This window comes from Falco cherrug, chromosome 16, assembly GCF_023634085.1.
Source record: "Falco cherrug isolate bFalChe1 chromosome 16, bFalChe1.pri, whole genome shotgun sequence".
NCBI classification, from domain to species: domain Eukaryota; kingdom Metazoa; phylum Chordata; class Aves; order Falconiformes; family Falconidae; genus Falco; species Falco cherrug.
Genome location: NC_073712.1, coordinates 7322964 through 7345975, shown reverse-complemented (window position 1 = coordinate 7345975; position 23012 = coordinate 7322964). Strand labels below are relative to the sequence as shown.

The 23012-nt window shown below is 46.6% G+C and overlaps 3 long non-coding RNA genes across 12 annotated transcripts in view; 2 read left to right on the top strand and 1 right to left on the bottom strand.

The window, feature by feature from the left end:
• The window catches only part of LOC114018068 (uncharacterized), a 9136-nt gene extending 6254 nt beyond the window's left edge, over positions 1-2882 (top strand). Inside the window, exon 3 of the long non-coding RNA XR_008735390.1 lies at positions 2750-2882. This is a non-coding gene — a long non-coding RNA (uncharacterized LOC114018068). The remainder of the gene's footprint in view (positions 1-2749) is intronic.
• The window catches only part of LOC114018067 (uncharacterized), a 25932-nt gene extending 4344 nt beyond the window's left edge, over positions 1-21588 (bottom strand). For 2 of the 10 annotated variants that reach the window (XR_008735388.1, XR_008735382.1), the window contains exons 1-5: positions 11850-21588; positions 5100-9555; positions 3853-3932; positions 698-3534; positions 398-593 (exon numbers count right to left, since the gene is read on the bottom strand). This is a non-coding gene — a long non-coding RNA (uncharacterized LOC114018067). The remainder of the gene's footprint in view (positions 1-397; positions 594-697; positions 3535-3852; positions 3933-5099; positions 9556-11849) is intronic. The other 8 variants (XR_008735384.1, XR_008735385.1, XR_008735380.1 and 5 more) reach the window with 8 other exon arrangements.
• On the top strand, positions 10139-23012 carry LOC129737484 (uncharacterized). Its single transcript, XR_008735391.1, has 2 exons — positions 10139-11237; positions 21599-23012. It is a non-coding gene; the product is annotated as an uncharacterized LOC129737484 (long non-coding RNA).

The following is a 23012-nucleotide window of genomic DNA, read 5'->3' as shown; positions in this document are numbered from 1 at the left end:
ATGGTTACAGATGGAAAATAGGGCTATGGGTTAACTCGGGCCAGTGTCGCATGAAGCACAACATCCCACGTCATTTCATGCACACCTGAGACAGTGCAAGCCGGAGCGGTGGCCACCATAACGCTCCCATCCCCCGAGTGCCCACCCAGCCCTGAGTTTGTAGGTTAAACTTCCCAAAACTTCCCAAAGAGGAATCAGGGATGGAATTGGGGTTGGAGTAAAGCAGCTTCCCACAAGACTCCAGCAGAAAGAGCCCGTCTCAGCCCTGTGACCCCTTATTTGTTACTTTTTGGTACACCCCAGATTTCAAGACCTTATGTAAGCTCTGATTTTTGTGAGCGTTCACGCTCTGAATATTTAAGAGGAATTCTCAGAGCCAGGCATGCGCCTCGCTCACCTCTAGACTGGCAGCATCTTGGAGGCAAAGCAGATGACAGCTTCAGCTGGACCAGTGGTCTGGAGCTGATACAGACCCTGATGGAGCAGCCAGTGAGGCAACATCTCTGGTGGTTCTGAGCGTCCCCAGAACATCATCATCTTCAGGACTTGGTGAAAATGAAAACCTCCCAGGCAAAGAAAGGAATAAATGCAGCCTGGAGTGGAAACAAAAAAAAATGAAAAAAGAGGAAAAAAAAAGAAGGGAAAACAAGGAGGAAAAATCCCAAGAGTTTCTGCCCCAAGCAGAGCTGTTACTCACAGGTGGTTTTGGAAGCTCCATGGAATCACTTTGGGATGCTGCTATTTCTCTTTTACAGTGAGCAGCAGCACCGGACGGCAGTGCCAAAGCCTGAGGACAGTTTCTGCCGGGCTGATTCCTGCACAAGCTATCACTGTTTCCCAAAGAGAGAAAGTTCAGGTGCACAGGTATTGATGCAGAGGACGTAAAGGGCTGCTGGAAAGGTCACCCTTGGCTTTTGAAGCATGGCATCCCTCATTTTGATGGTCCAGCCCTAAGGAAGGGACAGTGTGGGAACAGATCTGAAGAACAGAGGCTCGTGTCCAGGGCAAACAAATGGTGTTCACACTATTCAGCTCTTCATAATATGGCTGATCTTTGGTGTCTTGTTCAAAATACCTATTTAAAGATGTCTTAAAAGTTTCTATCTTTATCACAGTATACTCTTATTGGGGTTTTTGGGGGGAAAAATAGTATTAGAAGCTGGCTTAGAGGCTTAAAACCAGTCCTTGCCATTTCTTAGGTGCTGGCTGTTCTGGCCAGCTGAGAGCTAATCCTCAGCTCTCCTTTCCCCTTTAAAGGAGTAAAATAATACAGTCGTGTACGGGCTGAGAAGGAGCTGTTGTGTGTGTTGTTTTGTCTTTTTTTTTTTTTTTTTTTAAAAAAAAGGAAAATAGTTGGCAGGAACATGAGCAAAACTGAAAGTATTTTCATCTGTTTTGTTTTGTAATGCTCAATGTTTTGATTTCTACTTTACGAATTATACAAAAGGAATCACTCAAAACAATGGTCTCCTATTTTAGAAAGGGGGGGGGGTGGAATCTACAGTGGGACTAATGTGACTAATCAGAATTGTCCAAGTAAGAAAAATATCAAAATACCTTGAAAAATCACAATATCTTTTTTCATAGGGAAAAAACATTGAAAAATTCACTCCCTAATTGAGATTTGTTTGCAAAATAATTCCAGGCTGGGAAGAGCAATCAACTCGTGCATAAAAATATTTTTGAGATTAATTTTTATTTTGTTAAAGGTAGCTTGGATTTTAGAACTTTAACTAGTGTTTTTTAAATTATTATTGCTGTGTAAGTACAAAATATCTGTCCTGACTTTTAAACTGGTGTGTACCTTTGTTGTATGAAAGGCTCCAGAAGAAAACTGACCAAAAAGATGCAGTTTAAAAAAAATAAACCTTGGCAGTTTGAGGAGAAAGCAGGAAAAAAGTTTCTTCTTGCTCCCTCTTTTTTACAAGCATTTTTAAAAGGTAATAGCTTCAAATTTTTTAGAAGCATCTAGAAGTCTCAGCTAAGACCCAGAGGCCAGCGTGGCTCAGTGCTGCAGAAGCAAAGATAGTTTATCCTGGGCCAAAATAACGTACATCCCAGTTTCCAGGCTGACAAGGCAGTGTTAAAGCTCAGCCAGGACCTGCCAGCACCGCACCCGGCACGGACGGCACAACGCCACGGCACCGGTTTGTTCAGCCGAGCCGATGAAGTCACCCCGACTAATTTTCGGTAATAAGCATTTCCAGAATTTTTTTCAGATAAGACGAAATAATTTGTGGCATCAAGTTTTAAATATTCCGGGTGTGTCTTAGCAGCCGATGCTTAATGTTGAGCTGGAGGCAGGCGTGGTGCTCGCTCCGTGTGTGTCTGGCAGCTCCTGGGCACTCGTGGGTGCTGTGCTGGAGGTGGGAGTGGGGACTGAAGCGATTCCTATGAATCACAGCAGATTTCCCAATCTCTCACTTGTGCTTATGAAAGCAGGCACTCCAGGCAGGGGCTGGCAGGCACATGCATTCGATGAGATGTGCCCTCGCACCCACGGGTGTTCCCAAGCTCGGCCAAGCCTCTCCGCACACACACGGCAGCAGCACCTTTCTGTAGGTGCATCCGATAACACAGTGGGCAAAGGGAGGAGGTCTGCTCTCGGATGTGTCCAAGGCAGCTAAACAAGCTGCTCAGGAAATTCTAAACCCATTTTTCCTCCGTTTCTTCATTTCCCAAATGGAAAATATTGTTTTCTCATATGAACGTTGGTGAAACTTTTCATGGGAGATTTTCTTGTACCCAGGGTGTAACTGCGGGGAGCCGGGAGGTGACAGCAGCACTGACAACCGGGGCAGCCAAAACCTCTGCTAGAACATCAGCTGGGATATGGAAGACTGGAGCTGCAAGACTGTCTGCTGTGGAGATCAAAGCAGGGATGTGCAGGCGAATTTCTGTCAGCCCAGCTGAGCGCCCACCAGCCCAAAGGTACCAGCTGTTCCGTGGTGCGTCTTCCTCGTTTTAATTAAAAATACAAAAAGCAAGCCCCAAATCCTGGATCTGCCTTTCAGTGCAGAGTCTCAAAAATGTAAAAGGCAATCTTTTCTGATGAGCTGTTAAGTGAAAACGCTGTTTACTGAAGTGACAGTCCTGCTCAGAAATAAAACGTGTTTTTCAGACACACACCCTCTCCCTAGCTCCCTTTTCCTTGCACTGTGCTGCCCAGCACACCCAGACCCCTGTCACCACGCAGTGCCACCTGCCAGGCTGGTGGCCCTGGACGTGATGCTGTTGGCATCTCAGACCCTGCCCTCTGTGATGGCTGCGCCCTAACATTTATCGGGGCTTGTTTTATTTTTTCCTAAAACACCTGAACGGGTTCAGTCAGACATTTCAATGAAATTTGTGCTGTTCCCCCTGTCCCTGCGAGAGAGTTATTCCTCAGTTAGGTAAATCCAAGATATGGAAGGAGTGTTTGATGGATTTTTCTTTACCAGCTAGAAGGTCTTTCAGTCGCTGGCTCCTTCTCACGGCAGCAGCGATGTGCGCAGCTCAAGCAGAGGGGCCCTCGTGCTCACCTACTGATGGCTACTACAGAAATGAAAAGACATAGCATTAACTCCTGGTTTCTGATAAAAATAAGTTGTTATAGGTGAAGCAGTAAGTTTTCTGGCTAAATGTTTAAATTGGTAATTAATATACATCCTTTAGGGTGGAAAAAGTAGTTGTTTTCCATAGTTTCATGGGCTTTACAGGAGAAATAAACTACCGTAGTTTGGAAAGCAGAGGCTTAAATACGTTATTTCACACTAAACATTTTGTAATTCTGCGTATGAGGTAGCAAGCCAGCAATCTGTGTGATATTGTCCAGAGGAAATAAAGCCAATAGGGATTTATGGCAGTTCTTACGGGATGTGCTGCTGCACAGCACCGCTCCGGGGGGGTTCAGTCGCACCAAGCAGCTCTGGCACATCACCGAGCTCCCGGGGCTGCCGGTATGAAGAGGGATGATGTTTAAATCTTCAACCAGCAAAGCACATGTTTCCCAAACCCTGTTTTGCAGCAGTTCAGTCTGGTTTTGCTAACTGGGCAGAGCAGATTGCCAGGGCCGGGCGGCGAGTTAAGCCTGTGCCGCCGGGCTGGAGCCGGCAGCCGAAGGGCGTCGAGGCGGGACGCTGCCGTTGCTGCCGTCACTGCCGACCCTGCCGTTACTGCCATCGCAGGACGGCGTGTTCCTGGGGTTACACAATAACGGGCAGCGTGTGCCCCCCAGCCCCGCTGCTGCCACAGTGGGCACCGATATCCCCCTTTCCATTCACAGCCTCTGCGTCCCCCTGTGAAATGGGAAACCTTGAAAAAGTGTGGCTGTAATTAGGATTAATCTATTTTTAGCAAGCTGTCTGATGCCCTGTCCGTGCTCCATCTGAGATGTTTAATTCTATCTAGCTCAACTCTTTCTGCAGTTGCAGCCAGGATTGATAAAAAAAATTTCTTTCAACCTTGAATTTTTTTCTTTTTGTTTTGGTTGCGTATGGTTTGAAGAAAACCAAAACCCACTAGTTTTTCCCCCACGCACAACAGCTGGAAAATCCAGCACTAAAGTAATGCAAAGGTTGCTGTATAAAAAAAGTTGTAAAACTTTTACTATCATTATTATTCATTTTACTATGTAGTTTGGAAACATAAGTCATAGATCAGGAATGTGTTGTAGCCTGGGCTGCACAAACAGCACAGAAGGAAAATTGCCTCTTCCAAGCTACAGTGAGTGAAAACATGCAGCGATACCGATAAGATTTTTGCTAAATTGCATCAGGACAAGACGTTAAAGACATCTACGGACAGCCAGCTGAGCACCTCATCATTTACTGCTCCCGTACTGAAATACCTGCTCTTTGTATGTTTAACCTTTTCTAATGTATTTGTAAAGGGAACTTCAAGCGAGATTAGCAGTTAGTTAGGAAAACACTGTGAAACACAGTTGGACCGAGATCAATAGATTCCCCCGTTCCACTGTGTCCCCCCCCCCCGGAATGTTTGGCTTGTGCAAACAGCCCCCACGCGAGGCTGGCCGGGGGGCTGGGCGCAGGGCGGTGGGAGCCAGGGGCAGGCAGAGCCCCCCCGGGGGCCGTGTCCCTCCCCGGGCAGGGGACCGGTACCTCTGAGCGGGTGCGGGCATCGGGGCTGCCGGCGGTTTCCCCTGCGCCAGCCGTGCTCTCCTCTCCGGTGGGTGGGAAGCGTGAGGGTGGTCCGCTGCCTGGTGACTGGCGAGATGCTCTCCTTGGGGAAAAACAGGCTCCTCAGCAACACGCCGTTCTCCCCCCAAAAACACAGCAACCAGCCCAGGGGCACGTTCCGTTTTAGACGGAGGGCAGGGTCGATTTCCCTCTGCACCCCACCTGTGTGTGCATCCCCCCCACTCCGTGTATTTTAGTGACTCACGAGGCTTCAAAGTGCTGAGCGCGGAGAAGGGCTATTTCTGTGCTTCCACTGCAATCCCCGCTACCTCCGACTGTGCTGTCAGTGCACCTCAGCCATGCACAGCACCCCCGCCAGCTCTATTCTTAGCTAATAGCTGAAATAATTACTTTTGTCTCAGCGCTGTTGGCTCCTTAGATTTGGAACTGAGGAAAACCTGCAGCTCAGGGAGCCTGGCTGCTCCTGCTCCCTCTCCCAGTGCGGGCAGAGCGGCTGGGGGCTGGGGAGCTGCCTCAGGACCGCGTCTCTGTCCTTGCACTGACCAGAAACGCTGCAAGACAGCGAGCAAGGCAGAGCCCTCGGGTGAGGATGCTAAATACCTTGAACCCGGCTTCAACACAAGGCCATAAGCTCTGCTTTGAAGCAGCTTGTATGTTAATGTGGTGCCACCTCTTTGAAAAGGATCTCAGCTGCTCCAGCTGGGATTTTCTTAAGAGTTCACAGGGTAAATTCCAGGACTCCCAAGTTTTCAAAGGGAGGGCTAGGTTTTCACCTGCAGGCTTCCACTTCAGTGCCTTGCTTTATTGTGCGGGCTAGGTCTGCAGAAAGAATGCAAGCGTTTGATGCAAATGTGACTACCCAATGACAACAATCCCCGACAGTTCTTAGGATCAAACCCAAACCTCTGACTTTGCAGTCTTTTGATGTCCCCGCCAGCTGTTCCATCCAATTCCCTCAAACCACCCCTGAAAAGCACTACGAGAAAACCCCACCGCGCTCTTGGTGCGCAGTCCGTTGTGCATACCCAAGCAGGTGCGCGGAACCAGCTTTAAAACTGTTTCAGAAAGGGTTTTATTGCTATTTATACACCTGCCTGCTCTTCCTCCTGTTGGATGGGACCCCAGTGAGAGCAACAGCGTGTGTACACACTGGGAATAGCAAGTGCTGGTCATTTCTCTGGTACTCGCTAATGAAGCTTGTCTAGAAAAATAAACCTTTCAGGGGGAAAAAAAAGTCTAAACCTAAACGTTTGCGTGACTCTAACTTTCCTACTGTGGTCACTGTGGAACAAAACCTGAAGCGCAGCACATCATGTAGAATATCCCTTCATGGAGTTTGGTAGCCGCATTAAGAAATATTTCTATTTTGGAGTTGCAAATTTCCAGTTTTCTGGAAATCTGCATGTCCCGGTGACTGTTAGGATAGCACAGTGAGACCGTGAATTGTCCGGTGTTGTCCACATACGTGTGAAAACTGGAAGAAGACTTCAAAGTCTTCTTTCTGTTTTTCCTTTGAAAAATGAAAGTGCCTCCTTGAAATCATTTTCTATCAATTTCCTCTAAAAGCCACACTGCTCCGGCAGTTTGTGTTTCAGGTGATGGTTACGTCTCACTAATTGACTGGGGGCCTTCTGTGCAATAAAGACTATAATTAAGCAAGAGGCTCAACTTGAGTAAAATCTGGGAGCAAGTAACTCCCGGATTTCCAGATCAGCTTTAACTCTGATTCCGGATACAATGTGGGTCAAATTATTTAATATTTAACCTTTATTTAATTCAGCCTTCCCATATGCAAAATTATATTAAATTTAAATAAGTAAACATTAAAAACTTGCCAGTTTCTTACTTAGCAAAGAGTTAAGTAAGCTGTTGGGGTTTTTTTAAGGACTATTTTCTATTGCAACATTCAGATTAAAAGGAAATTTAAAAAATCCTCTGACTGGTGAGGGGTAGGGGAAGCAGTCCCGGCAGATGGGCTGTCGTGTTCCTCTTTCTGCTGGTATTCCTTGAATGGAACTGGCTGGGAATTCTGTGCTGAAATACGACTTTTGTTGGAAGCCATCGTTTCACTGAGGTTAAGCGTTTTGTGAGGAAGAGGCAGCACTGACAATTTTCACATTTTGAAAAAATAATACCGTATCATTTGAAAAACATACTATTTTGCATTTTAAAGCAACTTCCAGGACTTTTAGTTGGTAAACTGAAGAATACTGTGCTAAGCATTATTATTATTATTATTACCTTTCCCGTTCCCCCATCCACCTTTGCCTGATTTTTTGCTCCTTCTGTTTACTACCAACCGCTCCCCGAGGTGATGTGCCAAGACATCATTTACAGGGATACTGAGGTCGAGGGGTTACCGATTTACAGCTGCACAGACTTGCTACGTCCCGGGCAGGAATTTGTTTGGCATAGTCAAGGCCTTTGGATTATTTGATCTCAGCTTTTAGTTAAACAGGAACATGCCCTGATTTTAACAATCGCAGCTTCCTGCATGGGAGGAAGGTGTGGCTGATGGCATTTAAACCAAAACTTGAGCCAAGGCTTTGCCAGCAGGAAGCTGAAAGTGCAGGTGGTACCACGAGGGTTTCGTTCCTCATTATAAAAGCCCAAGGACCTTCCTGAGTGGATGGCTGAGGTTATTTTGTCACCCACAATACCAAGAATGACGTGCACAAGGGTTAGATTTTTGTAACGACAGATTTCGCATCTTATTGCTATTAAGGTCATTGTAGCATGACAGCAGAAAATAGCATGGGAGATGCCAGGGGGCTGAGGATGCACCTTTATGCCCACACTTCCTCTGCTCACTGATGAATTGCTCCCGATCCTTTCAAGATGCTGAGGGAAACTGCCAGCTGGCAGCAGACTCAGTAGTGATGGCTGGGGGTTCAACCCCTCCCACCCTCCTGAAGGAATTTCCCCCCCTCCCCTAACATCCAGCCTGAACCGTTCCCGTTCTAAGCTGCGATACCGTGTTATATTGTCTAGCACTATCAAAACTTTCTTTTCTATAAGCACCCATGGCACAGTTGCAGTCAGCCGTCAGGTCACCCCTCGCTTTGGAACAGAATCCTACACCAGCATTTGCACAGCGAGACTCACCTCCTCTGCCTCCAACCACAGCCATGGATTATTTCCATTTACCAAGCTTGCTTTCTAGCCCAGGTCTTTGCTTCCCCACAGTCAGTTCTGGCAAATCTGAAGTTCTGTCTCCTGCTTTCAGTTTGGAGAAAAAGCAAAAGCAACCCCCACCCCCGCCTCCAGTAACAAAACATGTACACAGGCTCCACTTAAAAGTGAAAAGCAGCCTAGATTTCTACCACGGAATCACAGCCTCTCCTTCCTTACTCCAGCTCCCAGAAAATGCCAAATCCTGGCCAAGACTGGGGGAAGATGACTTTTTGGGGCCTCATTATTCAGCTGCAAGTGCTGAAGCTTCCCATTGTGCCATGTTTTCTTAGTCATGCACTTGAGTGTTTCCCAGCACAGTGCGGCTTTTGAGTCTTCTTGGGAGTCTGAGCACCACCATAAAGCAAATACTTACAGTCGGGTAAAGGGAAAAACGTTCCATGGCTGGTGATTTTCAAATGAAAGTAAACCATGAAATAAATGCCGCCTTTCCCCTGAAAGCAACCAGAAAGATATAATTTTAAATAAATCAAAGCTCCGTTTTACTTTCTTAATATACCACAAGACTGACAAAATCGCTGTGAGCTAAAAGCACCAGTCAACTGTCCCACTTCTGAGGCTCCGAGCCTTTTATCTTGCTCCAGTGCTGTACGCAATCATGTTCAGAGCTCCGCTGGGTCTCGCGGGTCCAGCGAGATGGCCTCTGTCTCGCCTGCACAGCACCGAGGATTGTAAATCAGCTGCACGCCGATGGGGAAAACGGGGAATGCGGAAAATCCGCTCTGACCCTGCACGTTGGGAGCTTCGGAGATAACTCAGGGGTAACCGAAACCAGCACAGACAGCTTAACATCACATAAAACACCGGCCTACTTTAGCAAGTAGCACTGCTGGGTGACTCATTTAAGTAGCCATAGCGCCCTTACAATTTTACCTTCGTTAACTGAAGTAGTTAATGCTTGCAGCTTTGGCCACAAAGTGTGTATGTGAGGCTTGAAGTCCCATGGGTTTGACTGCATAAGAAACCATGTATTGCAGACCTTTTACATTGTTTGTACTGGTGTCTGACTGTTCAACTGGCAAGGGTCATCCCCCCCTTCACCCCACAGCGAGAGCCGGTGCTGCCCTCCCAGGTCCCTAGCTCATAAGATCTTTTCCTTTTTTTTTGTAGAATCGTATCTGAGAAACCAGGAGCTTGCAATTCTTCTCATTTGTGTCTGTGCGTAACAGGTGTCATTTTCAGTGTAGTACAGACAAATCCCAAAATAGCTCAGGCTCTTCAGACGCTGTGAAGAGAAAAAATAGTGGTTACTTCAGCTTTGGTTGTAGTGAAAAACCCAAAGCTTGCAGCCAGCTCTGAAGTCCGGAATTAAAATGGCAGATGTAGCTGTGTAGTAGCGATCTCTCTTGATTCTGTTTTTCAAATGGACTGCTGGCTCTCTCGCTTGCCCTTTTGTATATGCAGACTGATGCACGAACTCCCTGGTACAGTGCTGGCTCTCCATTACCTTCCCTTTGATTCTCAGATGCTGTATCTACCACTGATCCTCCTCCACATTTTCCGGTTTTGAGGCTACAAGGCAGCAGAGCGCTGCTTCCCCTGCCTGGTGCTGGAGTCGACTGAAGGCACTGGAGTTACTGCCAGGGCTGGTCTCACGGGGGAGAGACGAGGAGATGGTGCTCATCTGCAAAATTCTTCCGGCCTGGCGAAGCCTGCTGTGCTGAAATACATAGGTGTTTGTGGACTTTCTTTGACAGAGATTATTGGATTCTGGTGATTCCAGGAACGCAGTTAATAGTTCCCCTGCCTACGCTGAGCATTCTGAATCTGTGTGTGTGATAACACTTATTAATACTGCTCAGATTAAGAAGAGCCTGTAGCTTTCTAGCACTTTCAGTACCTTATCTTACACCGTGCATCTGCCCAGTGGCTGAACCAGATGCTGATCAATGTCTTGCAGCCAGCGTAGCAGGGTCTTGTGGGTCCAGCAGCAGCCTCATGCCTTAATGCCCAGAAGACCTGTGTTCCTTCGCAGGAGCAGAAGCTTTTAAGTTGCCTTGTGCTTCAGGGGAGCTGCCTGCTAAGCATTTGCAAGACGTGGGCCCAAAACACATTTTATTTTAGGAAGTCAAGTAGTGGTTCCTGTCACAGAAACAGTTAATGAAAAAGCACTAACTCTCTACTGGAACGTGTGTGTGCGTGTGTGTGTGTTTTTGTTTTTTAGAGCCAAGAAGATTTGCTTTGGTTTTTTTAAAGCAGAAACCACCACAAAGTTGGCTGTGGTTTCAGCTGCGCTTGTTCGAGATTTGTATTGCTGACTACCAATCCTAAAAGAGTTAACCTAGTAAGTATGACTCAGAAGCAGAGAAGGAGATGCGAGGCTGAGAGCCTCGGAGGAGGCACAGAAACAGAGGTGAGGAACATAATAATTACCAAAAAAAGGTGCAGAGTCCAGGAGCGACGTTCCCTCGGTTTGCCTGGCCCTGGCACCGCTGGCACGGGCTCCCTGGAAAGCTGCAGTTCCGCTCTTATAACACAGGGAGCAGGCTGGAGAATTTAGAGCTGCGTCACAGAGCTCAGCGAGAGAGTGAGAGAGCAAGCTCCGTCGATAGGTCTACCAGCAACAGCCCTGCTGCAGCAAGAGGGGAGAGAGGCAGCAAGAGAGGCAGAGAGGGCTCCAGAAAGAGAAGTAACACCAACACCAGGGACTGGGCTCCTGCCACCATCCAGTGTCATTTTAAGATCGTATTTGGACTTGGTTGGCGTAGGAGGCTTCGCCCATTGACGATGCTGGAGACCCGGCGCGCTTAATCCCGCGGGGAGGGAGAGTGGGCAGACACCGAAAGGGTTAACGGAAGGGAAATTTCTGGAACCTTCTATTCTGCGGCGCTACACAGCGAGCGGAGGGCTGAGGACTGCGCAGATGGTGCACGGGCAGAGCTCTTCGGTCCAGTTCGTCTTTCTCACGTACGTACCCTTTGATCAGGATGGGGCTTCAGCTGCATCTACGTATTTTAATTATTTGCAGGGCGTCCCTTTCCCCCAGCGTCCCTATGTTCGGATCCCGAAGTGCCTTTATTATTATTTTGGCTGGGTATGATTGCTCTGTTCTGCGTCAGAGCTGTTTTCTCAATGGAACGACGGCACAGGTTGTACTAATGTCACTCTTGCCGGCATTGCTGTACTGCAGAGGAGGGTAGTAGTCGTGGGGGAGAGATGACAACTTTGCAAAGACTGCTGTTTTCATGTTTTGTTTGGGCTTTTTATCCCCCACCCCCAATCCCCCCCCCCCCGGACTCTCTGAAGGCTGGCATGTCGGTGAGGGTTTGGTAGAGGGGTTAACAGGCGCTCTGCGTTTCAGAGCTTGGAGGTTTGTCACTGCGTAGTTCGGAAAGTGGTAAACGGTGACGCAGTGATCATTGCAGGGCATGTCGTCCAGTTTTTAAAAGCACTGGGGACAGGTAGACTGTGCCTTCCAGACGCTTCCACACCAGCTGAAAGGGGTTAAAGATGAGTCGAGACGGGAAGCTAGCATTTAGGGATTAAATGTCATCATTTTGGCGTTGGAAAGTTGTTTACCTTGCTCTCTCCGTGTCTCCATGTTGGCAGCCTTCCAGCTCACATGTGATAGTCTTCCCTGTACTGCTGCATCATTAACTAAGTGGCAGAGCTGGCTCCCCATTGGCCGGGGAGGGCTCTCAGCCCAAAGGCGCCGTCCGATTGGCGGAGGAGGTGATGGCAGGTGAAAAGCCCTCCCGGATTGGTCGAGGACTGGGTGTCAAATCTCAACGTTGATTTCACTTGCTTCAAAGTGCCGGCAGCTCTCTGCCCGCTGCCTGCTTGCTGCCTGCCCCCCCCGCCGCTCCGGGGGGGCTGCCGGGCGCCCCCCAGGCAGGGCCAGCAGGCAGCAAAGCAGCAGCTCACTCCACGGCGCGGCGGGTACCCGATCTCACACCCATGGGTGCCCCGCACGGGTGCTGGGGTGGTTTCGTTTTGCCGTGCAGTTGCGACGATGACGTGTCAGAGCTGCAAACCACGGGGAAGGGGAAAGTACTGGGGTTTGAGGCTCTTCTGGCTTGCTTGCTTTCTTCCTTCTCCCTTATAAGGTGGTTAAGTGCTAGCAGGGCTGTAAACTGCTCAGGGCAGGGATTGCACCTGGAAATTATGTCGTGGGAAATAATTAAAGAAGTGAAAAAGACTCTTGCCCAAACTCAGCTTTTGTTTGCGTAAGTGTGAGTCTGCCACAGGCTCGGTAACATCAGGGAGAGATGAAGACAACCCTAAGTGACGGGCCTGTGAAGATCTGCAGAAGAAACAGAAGCATTAGAAAGCAGGGACTGATAGACTGGGAAGGACTGGGTAGGGATGAATGGGAGACTGAGGGCAGAGAGCAGCTCCAGAGAGAGGATAAGGAAATGAAGGGGAGAACATTTTTCTCTCTTAACCATTTACTATACTATTTTTTCACCTCTCTTCTTAAAGCGAGCAGCAAGGAAGATGGCAACTCTGCCTGGAACTGCTGAGGACACAACCAGCTTTGAGCTTGGTCCTTCTGGCTGAGGAAGTCTCCTGATTATTCAGTGGAGTGGTAACTTTGCTTTCTCATATGGCATGGAACATTATACCATAGCCTTTCATCATATCGAGGCTTAAACAAGTTTAGGGAAATGGCAGCATAAGCATTTAATCTGTATTACTCACTCGTTGACATCTCAAGCGTCAGGTCCGGTTGTTAAGCAACAACCACTGGGTTCAGAAGTGGCTCAGACACACTGCGTCCGTCGTCCCTTTACTTCAGCAGTAGCCTGTCCGCTGAACGGCAGTCTGAGAGAGAGGGAGAGAGAGAAGAGCTGTATTTACACACAAACACTCAACCCGGCCGAATTTTGGTTGGTTGGTTTCAAAGGCCGTACGCGCTGCGGTTTTATCCCCGACGCCATTCCTTTGCGCAGTACCGTAGAGGGAAGGATGCCATTTCCAACAGCAGTGCGGTGGTAGGAACAGGGAGGGAAGAAGAAAACAGCCAGTAGTTGCCACTCCCCACTTTTTTTCCCTCTTTCCCATCGCCACCTTTCTTGCCTCCCCTCCTTTTCTGCCAGATTCCATAGGGAATTTCAGACTCTTACTGCAGTCGTCACAACCCCTCCTGACTCACTGAGCCTTCACTGGCTGTAGCTGGCTCCCTTGGAGCATCCTTGCCTCCTGCAGCGCCAGTTCCGCAGAGCAGGGGAACAACAGGAACAGCAGCAACAACGGTGGTCCCTGCAGCAAGATGGACAGGCATAAATACGCACACATACAGGAACAGTACAAGGCAGTCACGGAGGTAATTCTGTACAGCCAGGAGCCAGACTAAGGAATGATGCTCAGTTGCATGGAAGACGGGTGGGTTGAGTCTGTTTTACCGAGTGCCGTCTGAACGGACAACCCTTTGCAATTTTGCCCGTGACAGTTGTGGGGTGGAGGACCCCATTAATTCGCAAAGCTAGTGCTTCTCCGTGACATTTCTCAGCCCTTCGAAAGGAGGTGCAACGGGTAGCAGTATACTCGCTTAGGCATATGCGCACTTTTTGAGTATCTGTCTTCAGCGTAGGGATGCGCTTGGTTTTATTCCTCTTGCTACCATCTTTTTGCCACAGTGAGGGTTTAATCGTGACTAAATGCAGGGAGGGTAAAGAGACAGAGGTAAAAGAGGAGTTATTTCAATGTTAAACATCAGCTGTAAATCTCATTACTCAGGAATTGAGGTTACTGTCAGCAGGTAAATCTGTGGGACTGGCAAGAAACAAGGCTAAGAAGGGGACATGGCATATTTCTGTAGGACAGCAGCGATTTTGTGCATAGGGATGGTATTGTTACTGTATGTTAGCTGTACATGGCTAAGTGTTCCATAATGGTTTTCTGCATATTCCTACAAAAGGACTTGGGAAAGCTGTGATTTCTTCCTCCCTCTGACACTTGTGTGTGTGACATTGTGTAAGCTGATTCATTTTCTGTATTTTTGTTTTCCTTCCTTTGTAAAGTGGGGTTTAGTCTATCTCTCAGCCTTAGTGCGGCATTATGACGCAGTGTTCGTTAATGCGTTGGGTCTGTTGGCAAAATACATGCGATTTTCTTGGGAGTTTTGACTGTTCAAGGACCACAAAATTTGGTAAAGGAAGTTAAGGATTGCAAATGTTCACAATGTAAATTTAAAAGCATTACCGTCTTAGTCTTCTTTGCTGTCGAAGGAAGGCTCTCTGAATGACGAGACAGCCATGATCTCTTTCTGCACTTGTTTTGCCGATGGTCATGTTACATCTGTGACGCAGTCCGATTTTGCTGTTGGTTCCTGTCTGTGCTTTACGGAGTTGAGCTGATGAGGGCACAAGCTTGAATATGGTTAGAAACATTAATTTAATATTGATGTTAAAGTTCTCAACCATACCTGAAGTGGCAGATATATCGGCACTCACCTATTTCACCATTTGGAATCCGAATGAACACGACAGCACCCCTAGCCATTTTGTTGCTCACAGAGTAGACTCTAAGCCTGCAGCGCTGCTGCTGCTGCTGTTAATTTCCATGTTATACAAATACAGCGTTGGGCTCTGTGTCAGGAGCTTTACTGATGCTGTGAAAAGCTTAAAGTCTATGAGCAAATGTTTTTCTTTTCTTATTTGGGAAAATTCATTAAAATGTCCAAATGCCAAGTATTCTGCCCTCACTCCTCCTACAAATCACTTCCAGACCTATCCAGAAAATTCACTGCTGCCGTGTATTTTTTCTAAAACTTGCTCACGGTGTTTTCTTACAATTTAATATGGGTGTGGCTGGAGGGGAGGGTAAGATTTAAGTCAGTTCTAAGTATCTATCGCTGATGCTAGTGGACAGAGGTACAGGCAAGACATACAAGTTGCCCCTCTCCTCCATGTATCTTTATATAGACAGCCCCGAGCGTAGGTCACGAAGATGCCCTTGTTATGGAACAAGAAGGGAGTGCCCTATTCTGTTCTCACCCACTCAGAAGTTTTGGTGCAAAGACAGCAGTAGAAAAGGCCAACGCGGGAATCTCACAAAATGGTTTCAGCAGCATTCAGAGACGCCAGTGCCGTTTATACTGGCACAGCTCCGAGAGAGGTACCGTGAGCTGCCTGCTGCAAGGTCATTCCCCTGACTCATTGGCAGCGGCCAGTTGGTTCAGGTACTCCCAGTCCACATTTCTTGCAAGTGTGGCAGTGCTTGAGTCCTGAACTTGGAGATGAGGCTTGAAAATTAATGTTACTGCAGTAGCGGGCCACTGAGTCCAAACCTGTAGGTTCAAAAAATCCTGTGTCTCTGAGGCGTTTTAAAATACGTATCTATAATTTGTTTCTTGAGCTAACTACAAAAAACTTTGCACTACTTCTGTCATCCTCTTTTCCCCCCAAGACTTCCTATGGACTGCTAGGAATCAGGAGTGGCATGTATTTAAGGACTAGGCATCAACTTAACACTGTGTTCCAGAAAAAAAAATAATAAATGTGTCCAAATATATTTGCATTTCTGTCCTGTAGTCGTCAGGTGGACTCCGCAGGCTGCTCCAAGTTCACCAGTGTCTGTCAAGCTAGTGTTGTCTCTCGCAGGGTTTCAGTATCAGGTACCTCAGCTCAGTAGCTGTCTTGTCCCCTCCCAGGTTTCCACACTTTTCTCCGGTGTTCCTATTTGTCCGTGTCACTAGTATTTTCAGCTGACTCGGGGCAACATCAGCCATGGCTACGTTAAGGCTGGCTCTAGTCTTCTCGGCTTCACAGGCAGCAGTGGAGCGGTGAATGCGTCAAGGATGTTGAGCAAAATAACTTACTTTGTCCCCATCGCTGCAATAACAAAGTTAAATCTGGGAGCACGTTACCTGGCTCCTTTTGGATGGAGAGAGACACGGGGACCAGTGCAGGCCAAGCACAGACAGGAGCAGACCCTTCCTACTCAGTGTTGCTAGCCCCCTCCCCAAACCCTCCAGCCCTGACTGCACCTAAAGTCAGCCTTAGCCTTCAGTATCTTAATTCTCTAGTTTTCGAAGGTAAAGAACCTGGCTGCTAATCCTGATGCCAGTGACGACTCTTCGCCTACAGGGAGGCATATGTGATAGCTTGTCTGCTAAAAACTGAGCCAACACAGTGTGATTCAGACCTTAAGCTTTCCAAGGAAGACAGCTATTTCTGAGTTAAGCTCTTCAGCTCCCCACACAAACACTCTCTCCATCCAGTGCAAATGGTGCATAGTAGGTGTGCAACAGCAGCCACCAATTTTGTACACGGATACACAGTTCAAATGTTTCTTACACACTGACGATGGCTCTCAAACACACGGTGAAGTTTCAGTGACAGAGCGATAGGAATCCTGAGAGCAGGTACAAACCGAACAGCTCACGTGCTCAGGGGAGTCACACCAGGAGGTCTGGTCAATGCTTTTCTCCAGCTTTTTTGCCAGGTCCTTCTGTTGTGGATAGTGTTAAATATGGCAGGGTGCTGAAGGCATTTTTTCAAATGTCCGGTTTAATGGCAGGTTATACTTCAGTGAACATCTGGCAGTATTTGTTTCCTTGGGCTCTTCACTAGCACAGGACATTCTTTTGTCTCTTGAACGACACAAAGAAAAACATGACTTCCCTTGACATTACCTAAAGTAGCTAGAATGGTAGTGTCAGGGGAACACCATGTTCCTGGACTGACTATACAAATCACAACAATAATCTCCCTGTGACTGCTTTCACGACCTGCAATCAATACTTTATAGTCTAAGGTGATGCTTAGGTACAGAAGCTAGGAACAGAAAATTACTTTTCTGGTTCAGCTACTTCGCTGGATAATTTTTTTTAGCATAGTTAGTTTTGTAATGCACAGTCAAGCTATGTATGGCTAAGTTTGATGAGTTTTCATTGCTGCACCTTCCTACTGCTCTTCCATGACCTGGGTCCTGTAAGTTTGCCCAGTTTCATCTCGTCGTTCCTTCTGAAATCTGAAATCCTCCATAGGATTCAGTGGTTCAGGAGTTCCCACGCTCTCCAAACAGGCTGTGGTTTTGCCTAGGAACTCTCACGAAGGAAAGGTAGAGGAAAACTGTATGATTCCAGGCACATCAAAGTGATTTCAGATAAGCAGACAGGAATCACAAGATTAGAAACTGTAGCCCTAATATTTAGCACTCCTAGAATGGTCACCATGATAAAACCGCTCCCTTCAGTTCAGAATAGGTTTAGGATAAGCAATAGCAAGTAAGTGTTATGTTTTACTAAACAGTCTGAAACAAAGTTCTGAGATTTAAAAAAAACCAGCTCTTGTGAATAAATCCCAAGTATTTTAGTGATGTTGCGCTGTTATGAACTATCTCCAAATTTCTCCAGAAAATCTGTAACCTGAAAATTAAAGATCTCTTGTGCTTTGTTTTTAGCCTCCTTTGTTAGACCCAAGCAGCACAGAAAATGTGGGTCAGTATGGCAGAACCATAAACTGAAGGCTGGCACGGCCCATCCCATCACCCGGTGTGCCTGGGGCAGCGTTCAACCACCTTGTCCCCAAACCACGGTTCGCTGCATCCGAACCAATACCTGTTCGCCAGTGCTGACTGCCAGCGTGTGGCTCAGCACTGTTTCGGAGAATCCTGGTTGGCACCAAACCCATGCTGGGAACGAGCTCTATCAAAACTCACTCAAAGCAGCAAGAATTAACCAGAGGCTGGTGTGCCTTCAGGGAGGCCAGCCTGCAAACAGAAAGGCTAGAGAGATGGACCTCTCAGACCTCATCAACAAGCCACATTTCAGCCATCACAGACACTAGCTAGCACCTGGCCTGCCCCAAATTGTCTGGAAAAGCTGCTTCTCCCTACGTTAAACAAACGAGCAAACAAAATCCTGGCCTCCCCCTTACCCCCAAAACCCTCAAACAACTGGACCATGTTAAAAAACAGGTTAGAACCATAGGCGGCTGTTCAACAGCTCAGCACAGCTAGAGAAATGCTGGCGAGTGCTCTGACAGATTACCCTTAATAGGAATTGAAATTAGTGACTCAAATGTCAAGCAGGCCTGACTGTCCCATTGCTCAAATAGAGCTAAATGGGACAAAAAGGCTTTTCAGGCTTTTACCGGCAGCATGCCACAGTCCAGTGTCCAGCCTACCTTTGGGTTTTGGGGGCGGGGGGGCTGACAGCACAGGGGTTGCAGACCCAGAGTACCTGGCTTTTAACTTTGCTACTTATACTGCAGGTTACAATAGCAGGACTAAAGGCTACATTCAATTCAGGAAATGCAACCTGGAGTTTTTATTCTGCTACTAATCAAGGAAATAAAATATAATCTCCATTATGCTTTAAACTCATGAGGGAAGTACGTGTTTTTGCTGGCCATAATAGCAGTAGCATCTCCAGAACCATCTTCTAGTCACAAGCATCAACTTCACCAAGCAGTGCAGCATCTGCCCTACACCTTTACTCAGCCCAGGTCAGCACTGCTGCAGACACAGAAAGCATTACACACCAACGATGGGCTCGGGCTGCAAGTTAGGGCACATTTGTCCATACCTGACCTACGCAACACCACACAGTAACAGAACTGCACAACAAACAGATGCAGTTACACGCTCCCCCAGGCCGAGGAAGCTTTTTTGAAACCTTAGAAGTTCACTCATTTCAATTCCCCTTACAGGTCACCACTTGTACTGTCACACCCCTCTGTCCTGCACCTGGCCTTGGTCTGACTCATTCCTTGACTGTGAGGATGATCATTGAAGCTCAGATCTTCTGCATGTAGAACAGGAATATTTTCTCCAGGGGAGACCAGACCACAGCCTGATGAACCAGGAGTTTGACTCCACGATTTGAAAACAAAAGAAAAAAATTATGATGCAGACAGGGTCATGCAGAGATCTGTTTTGCTTAGTATGGAAGCCCCAGAAATGCCTTAAATTTGTAAGCTGTACGTTGTGAAAAATCAGGTCTGTGACATCCAGCCTTGCCTTGTTCCTGCAGACTAAATTAAAGGTCTTAAGACTAGGGAGGAAGTTCCCTTTCATGTGGGCAGGCAGGGATTTCTTCCCTTTTTGCCTTTGTCTCGTGTAGAATGTATAAAGCAGTGTGAAGCCTGTGAAAGGCTTTGAGATGCTCCTCTGAAAGAATTACAAAACAGGACTGCTACTAAAACACATCTGAACAAGGAGGAAAAACCCACTGAATGATAATATTGTACTACTACTACTATTATTTATTGAGGACTCCAGAACACTTTGACAAAGCCAACTACAGTCGTTAGTATCTGCTTGTCTCCACACATATGTGCGTGTCCATATATACATATTCAACACACACCCAGCAAATGTCTGAAACAAGCACTGGTTTATTTTTCTGCATGTGTGCATATTAATAGTTGAGTGCTGCGTATCACAGCATCTCAAACTGCTCTTTTTCTCCTCCCCTCTGCATGCTGCCTGCCCAAGCATGCTTTCAGATTTGGAAGGAACCGCATATACTGTCACAGATGTATCCTTCATAAAAGGTGTACCTGCAGCTTGGCAGAAAGGGCTGACACCTTCTAGCTGCCTGGAGGGAAGGGGAGCTTGTTAAGGCAATAGGACAATCTTCAGGTAGCCTGAAGAAGGGGCAGCAGCATCTTAATTATGCTGAAGTGAAACCTGGTTTTATCAAACTATAAATAATGAATGAGCCATTGGTCTTCCACTGCTGCATGGTATTTCTGGAAAGGTTAGTCTCCTTTGGAGAGGGGAGGGGAAGGTACACATAGGTGTTCAGACCCAGTTCAGACTCTGTAAGGCTCGTACCTCTAGAGAGGCTCTCATTTTCAGCAACACAAATATAAGTGACATTTCCACCAACTGTTTTTGAAAACCCTAATAAAGACTTCTTTTTGCTTAAGGCATATGCTTACTACTGAGACAAGAAAAAAAAACAACAAAGCAACCCTCATTCATGAGCCTTTTTCTGAAAAGATGCTACTGGGGTACTTGTGATGCTGGGGTACTGGGATGCTGTGCTGCAACTGACCTTGTCAGCCGTTAACTCACTCTCGGTCCAGCTTTTCAGTAGTAAATCTCATGCTGGTAATACAGGTTGCCTCATAAATAACTGTGCCAGGAAGACAGACACTGGGGAGGGAACCTGCTTTCCACTTGTCTTTCACCCTGTTGCCCCAGATAATGGATTTAGAAACTACAGTAAATAACCAGACACAGCAATCTAGTACAGTTCTTTCCCCTTCCTCCATCCCACTTTCTTGGAAGGACATGCTCTTTTTCTCTGAGCTTTTCCTCTGCTGCCTGTGGGTGTGCATTAGGATGTAGGCACTGAAGCAGATCCTTGGATCTGGTTACAAAACTAATGCAAAGAGTTGCCAAAAACCTAAGGCATCAGTAAGTGAAACTCCCAACTCCAGTTGTGCCGTGTTTTACTCCATTTTACATCAGCTTCTGCATCACCACAGGTTAGACACGGTGGCCAGGGTTTGACAGGTCCTGAATTATGTACGTGTATAGTTATTCACAGGCTTCAAGACACCCCATCTATTCCCACTGTACTGAGACGTCTACACCACCAGTTAACTACCACAGCTGTACTGCACTACAGCATTCCTCAAACCTATTCCATTTCCAGTAACCGTCAGCCACTCATTCTCACACTCACCTACTTCCTCAACAACTTCCGTTGAGTTATACTTAGAGATTTGCAATCACTCCCTTTTTAGATTTTGTTCTGACCCACGCTCGGAGCAGATTCCGTGCAGTTTATTTTCATCGTCCCTGAAGAATTTTAAACTTGTCTCCCCAAAATCTGCAACTCCCCACTCGTTAAAGGCATGCTATTTACAGGCTGAGGGATACAGCTGACAAAGGAAGTTACACCACGATAGTCACATTTCCCTTCCTTGTCACAAAAAGCACCCGATTTGTCCTGTCCTCTCTGATGGTACTGAGATCAGTAAGTGATGGAAAGCCAGAACAGTCTCTGACTTGGACAGAATGAGGTTTATAGCCTGGTTCCATCTGTGGTGCATGAAAAAAAAAAGTGTTTCTGTACAACACAAACTTCCCCTCCACCTCGCCATCGGTATCATACTCTGCACTACAAAGAAGTCTGACTTTTTTTCACTGCTCACTGGTAAGAACGTCAGTATATTCCACCTGGCTACGAAAGGAAGTGATAGTTATTGCCAGAGTGGTGGGTTTCTTCATCACAGTATTTCATTTCTCCTACACCAGCCTCAACTATTCACAAGATGCCAAAAAACCAAGCGTCAATAAAGTAACTAACCCAAAGTTAACTGTCTTACTTTCTAATAAAATTAAATAAATGAATTTTTCTCTAGGTACGGTGGAGATGAAGGATTTTCTCTCTCAGCCTGCAGCCATGCATGAGATGTGTCTTCCTCTGGAAGCTGGTTTCACATGGTGGCTTAGATTTTCCCACTTCGTATCTAGCACCATTTGAAATCAGTGTTCTAGGAGCAAGAATTACAACGTGGGAGGAGATCAAGCAGCTGCTAACTTCACAGATGGCCTCTACTCCTTAAACCAGCACTTTTCCCCATGCTTATTTTTTTGCCAGCCATCCACTTTGTAACATCATCTGATTTCTAGACACTTAAAACAACCACTGTATACACCCTCTCAAGCTAGGGCCACAACAGGAACAGCTTCCTTCAAATGTATTTCTACTTAATAAACAATGGATATGAGTTAAAGTTGTCCAGAGTAAAGTGATCCAAAAGTTGCATGAAAACCAACATAGCACTTCTTGCATCAGGCACAGTACACTATACATTATACAGTCACTAGGCCCCTAATGTTTAATTTCCTAACTTAGAGCAAATGTCCACTCTGTGCTTGGGGACTCTATCACCATAGAATTATCATTCCATAGCTCCCAGAGACTTGCTCTGCAAACACAGAATTTCCCTCCAACAATTCGATCTCAGCAGTTAAACACAAAAGTGCCTTCAACAATCATGATGATGTCACACTGGTACACACAGAATTCACTCCTTTTTCTAGAATTATTTTTTAAGTTGATTGTTGGTAACTTCTAGTGGTATTTTGGTAGACTTCTATACCCTTGCATCCAAGCCACTAAAATGAAGCTAAACTATTTTTTTGCTTGACCTCACTATTGTCAAACGTTATTATACACAGAAAAGACGATCGCTGTGCGGATGAAGCATTTGATCAGATCACTGAATAGTCGTCTTTAAAGAATGCATAGCTGTCATCTACGAGAGGATTCTTCTCTGAGCCAGGAAAATGTCTCTTACACAGGCTGACCGATTTCTCTTGGTGTTCAGAGTCTCAGTTTTTGTCTAGCACCATTTGAAATCGGTTATGATGTAGGGGGAAAAGCAACAGTAATGGAAAACTTCATTCCCCCGCTCCCCAAAGTCCTTATAAATAAACACCTTCAAAAGCACGATCTTGCTTCACAGACACGTATGGTATGCTTTTCTGTTCTCTGACCTGCAGTTACACCTACAGGCCGAACATCCTGCACAAAAGGAGGACAGTCAGCATCACGTTCAACTAGGAGGGATGCTTAAAGAGAAAGTGAAGCATCTCTTCAAACACGTAACTAAGATTCTTCAACTCAAGCAAGCCAGGGCCCATGTGTGAGAGCACAGCCACCTAACCTTCTGACCAGTTCTATTCCATGTGCTATTTGTTTGCCTTAACCTGTTATTGACTCAGATATTTTTTTCTTTTTAAATAAAAATGTGTGCTGCTTGGTATTGG